The 12,570-nt window shown below is 38.6% G+C and overlaps 1 non-coding gene across 1 annotated transcript; it reads left to right on the top strand.

Annotated features, from left to right (window-relative positions):
* The first annotated feature begins 10,108 nt into the window (after positions 1-10,108).
* On the top strand, positions 10,109-10,182 carry LOC137222860 (small nucleolar RNA SNORD28). The gene has a single exon (XR_010942638.1). It is a non-coding gene; the product is annotated as a small nucleolar RNA SNORD28 (small nucleolar RNA).
* Positions 10,183-12,570: the final 2,388 nt, after the last annotated feature.

Here is a 12,570-nt window from a genome sequence, read left to right as displayed (position 1 = left end):
TGTAAAAGCAGAAGTGACACCTGGCACTGCCACCATTGTAAGCACATGTACCACATCCCACCACTGAAGAAAGAAAAAAAAAAAAACCCTCACACTTCACTCTGATATAAATAAAAAATAAAAGGCTCTGTCTGTCTGGTTCTATCTAGTCCCCCAAATAAATAAAACTTTGAGTATTTTCTTTAAATTGCTAACTCAATAAAAATGACTTTATTGTCGACAAGGCGATTGTCTGAAGATATATCATGAACTTTGTGAGTATGGTAACCATGATAAAATTGCTGTTTGCCACCATGAACACACTTGACAGTCTTTATAATATTGTTTGTTTACTTTAAAAGACTGGTCCTGTTTTTTATTTTGTTGGGCTACTTCTTCTGAAGTTGACTTCCTCATATTTCTTTGCAAGCAAATGCCACCTTCGTTTTTCCATATGCTTTTGTTTCTGAGCCTTCCTTTCATGCTCCATACACAAATCAGTAGGTGATGGAACCTGCAGCTATATTTGGGATTTTATGCTTCACTGTTCACTTTCAAAGGAAGAGAATATTTTTGTTCTAGGCTTCTTAACAAAAGACCTGAAATTCACCCAGAACCAATAAATGTCCTTTATATTCACCTTTGGCAAGAAGGCTTTAAGTATTTCTAGCTCATTACTTCAGAACTCAATAGTATTTCACCCTTGCTGCTAATCCTGACCTCATCTATGTTCTTATGTTGTCTTATGCCCCTATAATTGATTCAGTGACTCAGTAATAGGCTTAATTTCTTAACAATTTAGGCCATGCATCAGTCTTGCTATCTCTCAGCCATTTTCCTCAATAGTTTTGTACCACACCTCTGCCTGTCTGCCTTCTATTTACTAACACAGTTCCCCAAGTTGATTTATCCACTCTTTGAAATACCTAATTTTTGGTCCTGCACTGACAGCTTGCCTGGGTTTGCACTGGTTTTTGGTTGTTACCATCTACAGGTTCTGAAAATATCATCTAGACTGTACATCACCTCCAGCCAGGCCTGTTCTCCCAGAATCTGCCTTAAATGAGCAGATTTTGTTTTAAGTTCCATCTTCTCCCCATCTACTCCATTTCATGACAGTTAGAGAAGCCATGCACTAATGTAGGACAAGCAGTGATTTAGCAGAGAAAAATGTTACTTCAGGGTGAGTTCGGGGAAAGCACTTTGATGGAGAGTCAGCTAAGATCAGTTCTGATAATAGGTAATCTGTAGAGCATGTAGGTGATGGAATGATGAAATGGAAGATGAAGTAGATACATATGGACATTCCAGATAGAAACAATGAAAGCAAAAATGTGACGACAAGAAATGAAATGGCTTTGACGAAGACAAGGAAATAATTCAGATTCTTCAGATCATCAGTGTTGGGGGGAGCTGGGCTTATGGAAATCAATGGTTAATGTATCAGAACATGGGCGCTGTTGGGAAATGGGACACAAACTGGGTGACTCATGTATAAGGTGACCATTCAACAGGGGGAGTGGCTTCTCAGTTGTAAACATGGCTGAATGTCACTGAACGTTAAGGCCACCTTCAGTTAAAACCTTACTGAAATTATATTGACCTCTGATGACCTTCAGAGAACACCAGTTGGATGGATTGATGGTAAGAGAAATTTGAGAGGGCAATAGAGCAAATCTGAGCATGAATCCCTACTATATAATTTATCTAAGCCTTCAGCTTGATCCAGTGATTTGTTTGTTCTGACTGTGGTCAAAACACTAGGTACAACCCTATTGGAACAATAAATCCAGTCATAATAAATGACAAGGGGCATTCAAGCGGAGGCAAGAAGCAAAATATTTTACAAGTGTAAAGATCCACTGTGTTAGGTCTTGTCCTTCCAACAAGCTTCTCCAATATTTTCATGTTGCCGACCCACCTGCCTACCCTCCAGCTGGACAGACTCCTTCTATTTGCTAATTCCCCTGATAGTGATTACCTGATTCTCTGTTCCCCAAATTGATTCGTCCTGTTCATTCAGAAATGTCATTTTTAGGCTACTAATAATACTTACATATAAAACAAGCTGAGTTTTTATCAAATAAAAGATTAAAATCAGGGAGTAATAAATAATGAAATTAGATAGTTTTCTTTCTTGGGTATTAGTTAAGTACAACATTATAGAGCCCTGAAGAAATAATGACTATATTACAAAAGAATATAAAAATAGTTGGAGCCCAGAAGCCATGTCTACCAGCTAATTCAGTGATTTGGCTGGGTTTTTTTTCACCTGAATGGTAGTAGTCTTTTTAAAAAAGGCTTTTAATTTATATCACAGGGGAAAAAGAGCTGAGTACATATTAGAGAAATCTGACGGCAATCATCTCAAATTTCAGTTTCTATTTTCTGTAAATTAACTGTCGTTTTTGTAAACAACTCCTTAATGTCTTTGTAAAGTGTTTTTAATCCTACTGACTTAGCTATTGTATCAAATAAATAGCCAATTCCATTGGGGAAGGATTAGGGGCTCATAAGTGAGAATCAATATTTCATTTGGATAACGGCTAAAACAAATCCCAACTGTCAAAATAAAGGCGAGATTAAAGCCATGATAATAACTTAGAAGACAGAGTGAGGGAGAAGTGTGAACTAACGGAAATGACTCAACACATTCAGCCACATAAAACTGTGGCCTCAATTCATTCTGAGAGCTGTTGTGCTACCTGCCTGCCACCCAACTAAAGTATATAAACAAAACACCCAAGGAGGATCGTGATGGCATGTGGTCAAATGCTTTCTGTGCAATGGATCGATTTCCACATCCATTATTTTATTAGTTGGACTGTGCTATGGAAATCTTTATTATTCCTGAGAAGCAACGTAGTTGAAATGAAAAGAGCATTGAACTTTCAGCCAGAGACCTGAGTTCTGTTTAGTTCAGGATTTGTCACCTACTTGTTATGTGATTTTAAACAAATGGCTTAATTTCTCTCTTTTTTAACCACTTCTGTAAAGTTCCCTGCTTTCCTTCGGGGGTTGTATTAAGAATCAGTACTTGGTGAGATGAAGACAACATGGTCTAAATGATAAATGTGTCTAAAAGCAACTGGTAAATTACCTAAACAGGTAGAACAACACACTCTAGAGGGAGGTGGGCTGCATGAGAACGTGTGAAGAGTGGAAATCCCACTGAGGTCTTTCATTTCTTCATCGTTCTACACACGCTGAGCACCTGCAGGTGGCAGGAGCAGTGCAAGATGCTAAGAATACCCAGGTGAAAAATACCACTTCTGGTCCTACTGGTTCTGCAGGCTTATGGAACAGACCTGAAGCTGTATTTTTCCTCCCTGTCCCTTCTGACTCAGGCTGAGAAAAAAATAACAAAGCAAAAAGTGCTGCATGTTTGGCAGAAAAGGAAGTAACTGATTTCTAGAAAAAAGAATTATGTGTAGGGGCTTCCCTGGTGGCGCAGTGGTTAAGAATCCGCCTGCCAATGCAGGGGACACGTGTTCAAGCCCTGGTCCGGGAAGATCCCACATGCCGTGGAGCAACTAAGCCCACGCGCCACAACTACTGAGCCTGCGCTCTAGAGCTCGCGAGCCACAACTACTGAAGCCCATGCACTTAGAGTCCATGCTCGGCAATGAGAGAAGCCATCGAAATGAGAAGCCATGCACCGCAACGAAGACCAGCCTCTGCTCAACGCAACTAGAGAAAGCTCGTGCAGCAATGAAGACCCAACACAGCTAAAAATAAATAAATTTATATAAATAAGAAAAAGAATTATGTGTAGACTAGAAAGGGGCACCCCAGAGAAGAAAAAAGAGACAGTGTGTGAAAAGGTTTAGGAAACACTGAGGTGCCACAGAAAGGTAATGTGTGGTCTATCTAGGAGTATCCGGGCTCTTACGCTTTTGTTGTTGAAGTGAACCTCCTTCACCCAGATTGTTGTCATTGCTCTTTGCAGGAGGTCCTTGGTGGGTTGGTTTGGGAGGAAGTATACCCTTCCTTTACTCATCCAGCTCCCCTCCACCCCAAGTGCTGTTTATTAAGATAATATTTTAAAAGGATATCTATTATGCACATTTTTAATGCTTCCACAGAGAACTGAAGGCGAATATTACCATGATAATAGAGCATATAACAAGGTGAGAAAGCATTAAAGAAAATGCAGTGTAGGATTCGGTGCTGTTACCTGAGGGCCTAGAGTAAGGAGGTGCAGTCACAGGTGCATCCCAAGGTGTGGCTGATACGATTAGAAGTTAGTGCTCAGGAGTGGCTTTTAAACTATAGGCAAATGAGAAGATAGATGTGAAAGTCACTACAAAGGCAATAGTATTATGCAAATATAAACTATGACTACTAAAATGTATGATGAATTGAGGTGTCATGAAAAGAGTTCCAGCATTGGACCGGGAATCAGGAAACATGGGTTTCTGGTTACTCACCATTAGAATGAAGGAGTTAGATTTACAATCCCCAAGGGTCCCTTGTAGGCTCTGTGGGCTCTAAGTAACTGGTGAAAACAAAGTAAGAGGGACACAGGCCAGTTTCAAACCAAAAAATAAAATGGGAAATTAAAGAAATAAATTGGCTACTCTGCCCAAAACAAATGACTTTTTTTTTTTTTTAAGCCACATGAGACTGTGTAGTGCAGTGAATGAAATGAGACCAAAAACAAAGAAAATAGATTTCTGTTGATAGAGGTGGTGTGAAGGAAGACAGGTAATATGGCTGCAAATGAAACTATATGCATAAAGAAGAAAGCACCTAAACCATAGCTCTTTTTAGTAAAGAAGTTTTATCTAAGTCTAGCAGTGGAAAGGTAGAAAGAGGAAAAGAATATATGGATACATCAATAGAGGAAAGCAACAGAGGAAAAGGCTCAAAGAAATGAAGTTAATAGGCCCAATGAAATGGACCATTATGCCTGGAAGAACTAGGAGGATAGGGGCAGGGCAATAACAATAAGCCTTGAGACAAATGGAAGAAGCAGAAAGAGAGAAACTGAAGGGCGTGGAGAGGAAAGCGAATTATTATTATTATTACTACTACTACTCCTCGGTATTTTCCATGCACCAAGATATTTTACATTTATCTCTTGAGAATGTGCTGCTTTCTTTTGAGAGGAGAACATGACAATTTCTAATAGGGATACTCTTAAGGGAAATATGAAAAGTTATCTGAGGATAATTTCCCTGCATCTAGAAGTTATTCAAAGGAGATTTTAGTTGCATCTCAGGGAGAAGAACATAAGGTGAAAGCGCATGTATTTGTGTATATGTGCTTACAGTTTGGATTGTAATATGAAAAAAGAAACCAGAAAGAAAAGCAAGAAGCAAGTCAATAACAAATACCAATACATTTGGATAATATTGTGATGGCTACACTATATTTTCAGAAATGTGATCTCAACTGAACTTCAAAACTGTCTTGTAGGGCTTCCTGGTGGCACAGTGGTTGAGAGTCCACCTGCCGATGCAGGGGACGTGGGTTCGTGCCCCGGTCCGGGAGGATCCCGCATGCCGCGGAGCGGCTGGGCCCTGGAGCCATGGTCGCTGAGCCTGTGCGTCCGGAGCCTGTGCTCCGCAACGGGAGAGGCCACAACAGTGAGAGGCCCGCGTACCGCAAAAACAAAACAAAACAAAAAACAACAAAAAAAAACTGCCTTGTGATGGAAGATGGCACCTTTCCTGATAATGTCAAAATTCATTTCTCAAAACCTGAATAACTGGCAGGAGCACATAAAAGATGAACAAATTCTATTAGAAATGGGAATGCATTTAAAATATAGGACATAACTTTAAAATATTAAAAAATTTTATTGTTGCACAACTAATACTTATTCATTGTAGTAAAAAATTAGAAAATACTGAAAAGAAGAGATTAATCACCTATAAACTCACCATCCATACTATGGGAATTTTCAAAAATATATAAAAGTAGAGAGCGAGTATGATGAATCCCCTGTACCCATCACCCATGTTTAATAATGATCAACATCCTGTCACTCTTGTTATCTATCGCCCCATCCCATCCCAAAGCATACAGTTTGACAAGCGGGGCTGGAATATTTTAAATCAAATTTCACCTATCGTAACACTTCACCAGAAAATACTTCAGTGTGCATCTCTAACAGACAGGCTTTAAAAAATATATAGCTACAATGCCATTATCACGCATAACAAAGTTAATTACTCCTTAATATAATTTCCATGATTTTCTCAAAAATGTATTTTAACAGTTGTCTTTGTGTGTTTGTTTGCAAATGAGGATACAAGAATTTTGTAACAAACCAAATTTTTAAGTCTTTAATCGTTTCTCCTTCCACTTATTTTTATGACATGTATGGTTGAAGAAATTAGGTCCATTGTTTTGAAGAATTTCCCACATTTTGGATTTGGTTGATTGCTTCCTTTGTGTTGTCATTTGACTTACTCTGTTCCTCTTTCCTTAAAATTTTTTTGCAATTTGGTAGTTAGATTTAGACATTGGTGTATAAATTTATTATATACACATTATTTCTATAACAATAAGATGTTCTCACTCTAGTTTTTGTAACTTGCTTTCACACTTCATATATCGTATATATAAAAGAAAGGTAACACTGGTGAGGAAACCATTGATCCTTTTTAACTTTTAAAATTTTGGAGAATAATGAAACAATTTAAAATATGATAAAAGTTTTAAGAGAAAAATTGATCAAAAGATATTAAAATAATAAATTTTCAAAATTACAGAATGCAACTGAATGATCTAAGAAATAGAAAAAAACAAAAGGCAGAGAAAGTGAAAATCAGAATAATGGAGGTTAGATGGGAAAAGAGGAAATACAAAGAAGAAGCACTACAATGAAACTAAAAAATGTTACAGCTGTGAGGGTCCTGAGGTAGGATGTGTCTTTTCTGTCTGCCAAACATATTACCGTAGATTGTTGTTCTAAAGTCTTTTCACAAACATTTCTCACATAAGGAGATTACAACTCCCCAACTGTATAGATTAAGTTAAATTCCTGGTAGAACTACAGAAGGAAGGTACACGCCCTCCTACTTCTCAGTTTCTCTGAGGCAATTCTTGTGGTTAGGTATTCCAACTTTTCTTTAGATTCTCAGAGATGCCTGAGTAACTTTTCAAAAAATTCTTTTATTCTCCCTTCAGGTAAATGAAGTTTTATATACATTGATGACTGGGCCCTGAAATTTTTCTCCTAAAGATTAATTCCAGTAAAGGGGATAGGGGCAACTCAGATTTATAAATGTGCATTTGGGGGGTGGGGCAAGGTAGTGGGTGTTCTAATGGTTTAGAGAAAGGTTCTTCTGGCCAAAAGAACTCACTATTAAATCTTACTTCATAGTGTCTATCACTTAGCATATCTGATGCCAGTATGCCATTCTGGCTTTTCCCTCAAGGACTGCCCTCATTGCCACTCATTTCCTTGTCATTGGATGTCTTGCCCTGTTTGCCATGTAGACCATTAAGTCACATTATTACATGGACATTTTCCTCATTTATATGTCACCGTTTGGCAGCTGAGGGCTGGAGTGGGTTGACATAGACCCATGGCTGCTAGAAGATTTTACTTAATTTGAGATTACATAGGACTGACTTGGGAAAGAGGTTTGCTGACATCCTTACTGCAAAACAGGAAGCAAAAGGTACACCATTCTATTAATCTCACTCCAACATCCATTGTGTGCACCCTCACAGGTTGGAGAAAACAGGAGTTAACTGGAAGGCACGCTTGGTGACAACGGAGTCACTGGGGAGATCCCCTAAGAATGTGTTCTTATTCTTATTTTTCATACTTATTGGTATATTTTCTTTCTTCTTGTTATCTCCAGTCTTACAGTGGAACTAAAAGATTCTTAACTAAGATAGCATACAAAGAAACACTGGCACTAATCCACGGAAATAGGTGAGAATATTATATATCATCTTAATCACCATCTTCTGTTTATCAGTCTGAGGCTAATTAGAAACTGGCTCTGGTTAAATTAAGTAAATAAACGTATTTAAAAGGAAGATGTTGCATAGCTCACACAGTAGAAGGGAAAACAGGATAACCATGCCTCAGAAAAAAAATTGAACTATGACAGCTTTCGGCATCTCAGTCAGAAATTCAGAGACAGTTTCTTCTGAGTGCCCACAACTCAACTTTAAGACCACCATGGCATTCTATTCAAGACTCAGATTCCCAGGAGAGACAGAATCTTGGTTTATGTACTACCTGTTAGTTAGGAAGCGGCAGGTCACTGTGGTTTAGTCTAAGAGCACTGTGCCATTAAAAAAGGAGGAGAAAGGGCTACTGGAAAGACAACAACTGATATTCACCCTACCCACGACCATTGGATCTCTACAGAGAGAAATTGAGGAGAATGGGGCAAGGTCATTAGCTATATATACTATATATACTATATGTAGTATATATATATATATACTATATATATATATACTACATATAGTATATAATATCTATCTTTAGACATAGAGCTTAAATGTGAGAAAAATCAAAAGATGAAAATAAGGGCTTCCCTGGTGGCGCAGAGGTTGAGAATCTGCCTGCCAATGCAGGGGACAAGGGTTCGAGCCCTGGTCTGGGAAGATCCCACATGCCACGGAGCAACTGGGCCCGTGAGCCACAACTACTGAGCCTGTGCGTCTGGAGCCTGTGCTCCACAAAAAGAGAGGCCGCGACAGTGAGAGGCCCACGCACCGCGATGAAGAGTGGCCCCCACTTGCCACAACTAGAGAGAGCCCTCGCACAGAGACGAAGACCCAACACAGTCAAAAATAAATAAATAAATAAATAAATAAATTTATTTAAAAAAAAAGATGAAAATAAGAATATGAACGTAAGACCCGAGTCTTGTCGTAACAGGTATAAAGAGATATGATGGTAAACGTACCAGAAGGGGCCAATACTTTAAGGGGATTATGACTTTCAAATAAGAACCCATTAGAGAAGATGCCACCTCAAAGTTCCTTAAAAAATGGATGTAGAGGGCTTCCCTGGTGGCGCAGTGGTTGGGGGTCCGCCTGCCAATGCAGGGGACACAGGTTTGTGCCCCGGTCTGGGAGGATCCCACGTGCCGCGGAGCGGCTGGGCCCGTGAGCCATGGCCGCTAAGCCTGCGCGTCCAGAGCCTGTGCTCCGCAACGGGAGAGGCCGCGTTAGTGAGAGGCCCGCATACAGCAAAAAAAAAAAAAAAAAAAAAAGGATGTGGAGAAATCTTGTATAATCCTTTGAAAATGGTATGTCAAGAAAGTAACAAATAAAAATAAATGAAGGAAACCAGAAAAAGGAAATATGAGGCGTTAAAATATATCATTAGAAATCAGATCAATAAAACTAGATTAGAAATTTAATGAAGTGGGGGAGAATTCTTGTATCGTTTGTTGCTGAGGGAAGGCAGCCTCATTTGTTTTTTTGGACCTAAATGTCTCTTTCTCCACCCCAGATTTGACATTATTATTCAGTACTGTTCAGATCAATGTAAAGACCTGTGTTAGTCTCAATTGTTCTGTAAAAAATTATCACAAACTTAGTGGCATAAAACACATAAATTTATTATCTCACAGTTATGTAGATCACAAGTCTGACACGGATCTGAAAAAACATCCAGGGGTCGGCAGGGCTGCAGTCCTTTCTGGAGGCTGTGGCGGAGACTTTCCTTGCTTTCAGAAGCCACTCATATTCCCTGGCTCAAAGCAGGCAGTGCCCGGCCCTTCTAATGTCTCATTTCTCTGACCTTCTTCTGTCTTCACATCCTTCTCAGACTGAAGCCGAGAAAGATTCTCTGCTTTTAAGGACTCCTGTGATTAGGCTGGGGCCATCCAGACAATTTCCCTATTTTAAGGCCTGCTGAATAGCAACCTTAATTCCATTTGAAACCTGAGTTTCCTTTTGCATATTCACAGGTTCCAGAGACTAGGACATGAACATCTTTGAGAGGCCATTATCCTGCCTACCACAACATGGGACAAGAATAGAAGGGAGAACTTTTTTAACAAGCTGGGATATAATTGCTAATATGTTTAGATAATAAGATGATACCATGGCCTATTAGGAGTATGATGGTCTATGTATTTTTTTGCATTTTATAACTTTTCCTGTCATGAGTATTATCTTTATTAAAGAAAAATAATGAGTTGGATAATTTGATTGACATTTTTATCATCTGTGAGGTACCACAGTTAATAGCATGTTAGAGTTCTAAAGGCAGTTTCTGTTAATGAAAAAAATTTTAAAAAGAAAGAAAAACAATAAACCTTGTATTTAAAATAGTAAAACTATTAGGTACACATCTATAAAAGGACCTTTACTGAGAAACAAAATAATATTTGAAAAACACAAGCATGCTAAGTCCTGAGACTATAAATTCAACTGTTTCAGAATTAATTTAGAAGTTTAATGTTATTTTTAATAAAGTTACCATGGGGAGCATTTAATATAATTTTCTTTTAGAATTGAACCACATTTTAACAAAATGTATTTGGCAGAATAAACAGTCTAAACAATTTAGACTATTTTGAAAAAAGATGAGGATGGTCGGAAAGGATTTTCCCATCAGATATAAAATGAATTTTGAAGCTGCAATGCATAGAACTGAAGTAGATATGTCAGAAATAGGCCATACGTGTAGTACTCTTCTGAATCAAATACTACTGGTATATATGCAATACAGTACCTGTTTGAAGAGTGAAGGCAAATAAATGTTTGTATTGGGTACTTGCCAAGGAGATTCAAGGTTTGATACAGAAGAGAAACCCCCGAGATCATTCAACTTGTTAAAACTTAAACACTTGATGGAAATTTATTTCTTCTTAGCAAAACTGTCATGTCTTTTAGAAAAGTAATGTCTCTTATCATTGAAAGAATTTTTATTACTGAAAATTTTCAGCTTTAGATGAAGTCATGAAACCTCACTCAGATACTTATTTCATTATGTCTCAAAGGATTTCGATTTTTTTTAAAGACATTTTTTCTTATAATTTATATATCACCAAAACAACAGCTGGCATTTGGGAAATCTTATTTTAAAACTCCAAATATCCAAGAAAATCATTCAAACTCTCCAACTTCTACTTGACATCTGGTGAGGCTCAACCATCCAGTCTACCACACTCAAACCTGTAGTTTGACAAACTCTTGACTTGCAAGCATGGGAGCGCACTGCAGAGGAAACATGAATGGTGCTCTCCAGAGGGGGAAGAGGGCGCCATCTTTGCAAGGTTTGGGTTCCTGCTGAAGGATTCTGAGGCAGCTCTCAGGGAAGGGAGACCAGTTCTGGGTTGGATGCTGTTTCTGCAGCAGGATTAGGAGAAGCAGGGATAAAATAGGAACTGGGTGCTATCCTGAAGCAGGGATGGTTTAGTAATCTCCAGTAATAGATGGGTGAGGATAGAAAAGCAGGGCTGGAGGCATCATTAGTAACAAAGCAGTGGTCACACAAAGAGGGGGGTTCATGATGGCATTTTATAGCTGCATGACCTTGGAAGAAACAATGTTTCCTGTTAAGTTTGCAGCTGGTTTTATCTGTGTCTGTCCTCCCAGCATGATTAATGGCAGGACTACTTTTTTCTTTTTCAGTCCAAGCTGATTTTCAGTCCTTCAGTCCCAGACAGATTTTACTCTTTCACCTCTACAGAACCAACTCTGCTTGAATTTTCCTGTTAATAGCTTCTGAAAATAGCTATATCCATTGATAACCAGCTTTATTTTAACAATTCAAGAGAAAAACAGTGTGAATTTATGTCATTGTTATTCAAAATTATGCTATGAAGACATGGATTAATGACTAGGAAAAATCAGTTTAAGATTGTTTTAGAGTTTGGTTTTGAGTTTCAATATAAAGGAGAGAGAAAATAAACACATTAGAGACAAGTTCTAACAACTGATCAGATATGACCCAGGGTATTCACGTGAGCCGGAGCTGGGCCACGGGTGGGAGAGGGAGAGGAGGAACCGTCTAAAAGTGTGAAGAAATGAGCACATAACATCTGGTCCTTCTTTGATTACCCTCTTTACATAGTTCTTTGTCAGACTAACACTGATACTGCAGTCACCACTTTCTTGTGCTTCTTCTCATGTCTTTCCTTCCCTTAGTCTTAAGAACCTTTGGAAAGCGCGTCCTTCTAGCAAGGAATAGACTCAGAGGAAGCAATGAACTCCCCAGCTTTGTTCTGCTCTCCTCTTCCACATCCTTCCTTCCTGTCCTCCCCTTCCCAACCCTCCATTCCTCCCTCTTCCTTATTCAAACTACATTCACATTTACTCTCCCCCACCTCCTCCCATGGAAAATAAATACATGCAAAGAGACATCAAGGGTGATTCTTCTATGCAAGAAAGAAATGGTTAGATCTGTAGACAAACATCTTCAAAGGACTGCTGAAACTGGAACTAGAAAAATGCTGAATTGGCACGTGAAAGTGTTTACACAGCTACTAGAAGAAGTCAACATAAAACTCCTAGGGAAGGGAAAAAGCATTTGCCCTAGATAAGGGTATAGAGAATAAGCAAAACAACCTCTAAATGTACATAAACTAAAACTAAGGGGTAGAAAATTGGGATGGGGAAGAGTGGACTCATTATATTGACAAAGAATCTTAT

Source organism: Pseudorca crassidens, chromosome 3, assembly GCF_039906515.1.
Source record: "Pseudorca crassidens isolate mPseCra1 chromosome 3, mPseCra1.hap1, whole genome shotgun sequence".
NCBI lineage: Eukaryota > Metazoa > Chordata > Mammalia > Artiodactyla > Delphinidae > Pseudorca > Pseudorca crassidens.
This window is presented reverse-complemented; position numbering and strand designations above follow the sequence as displayed.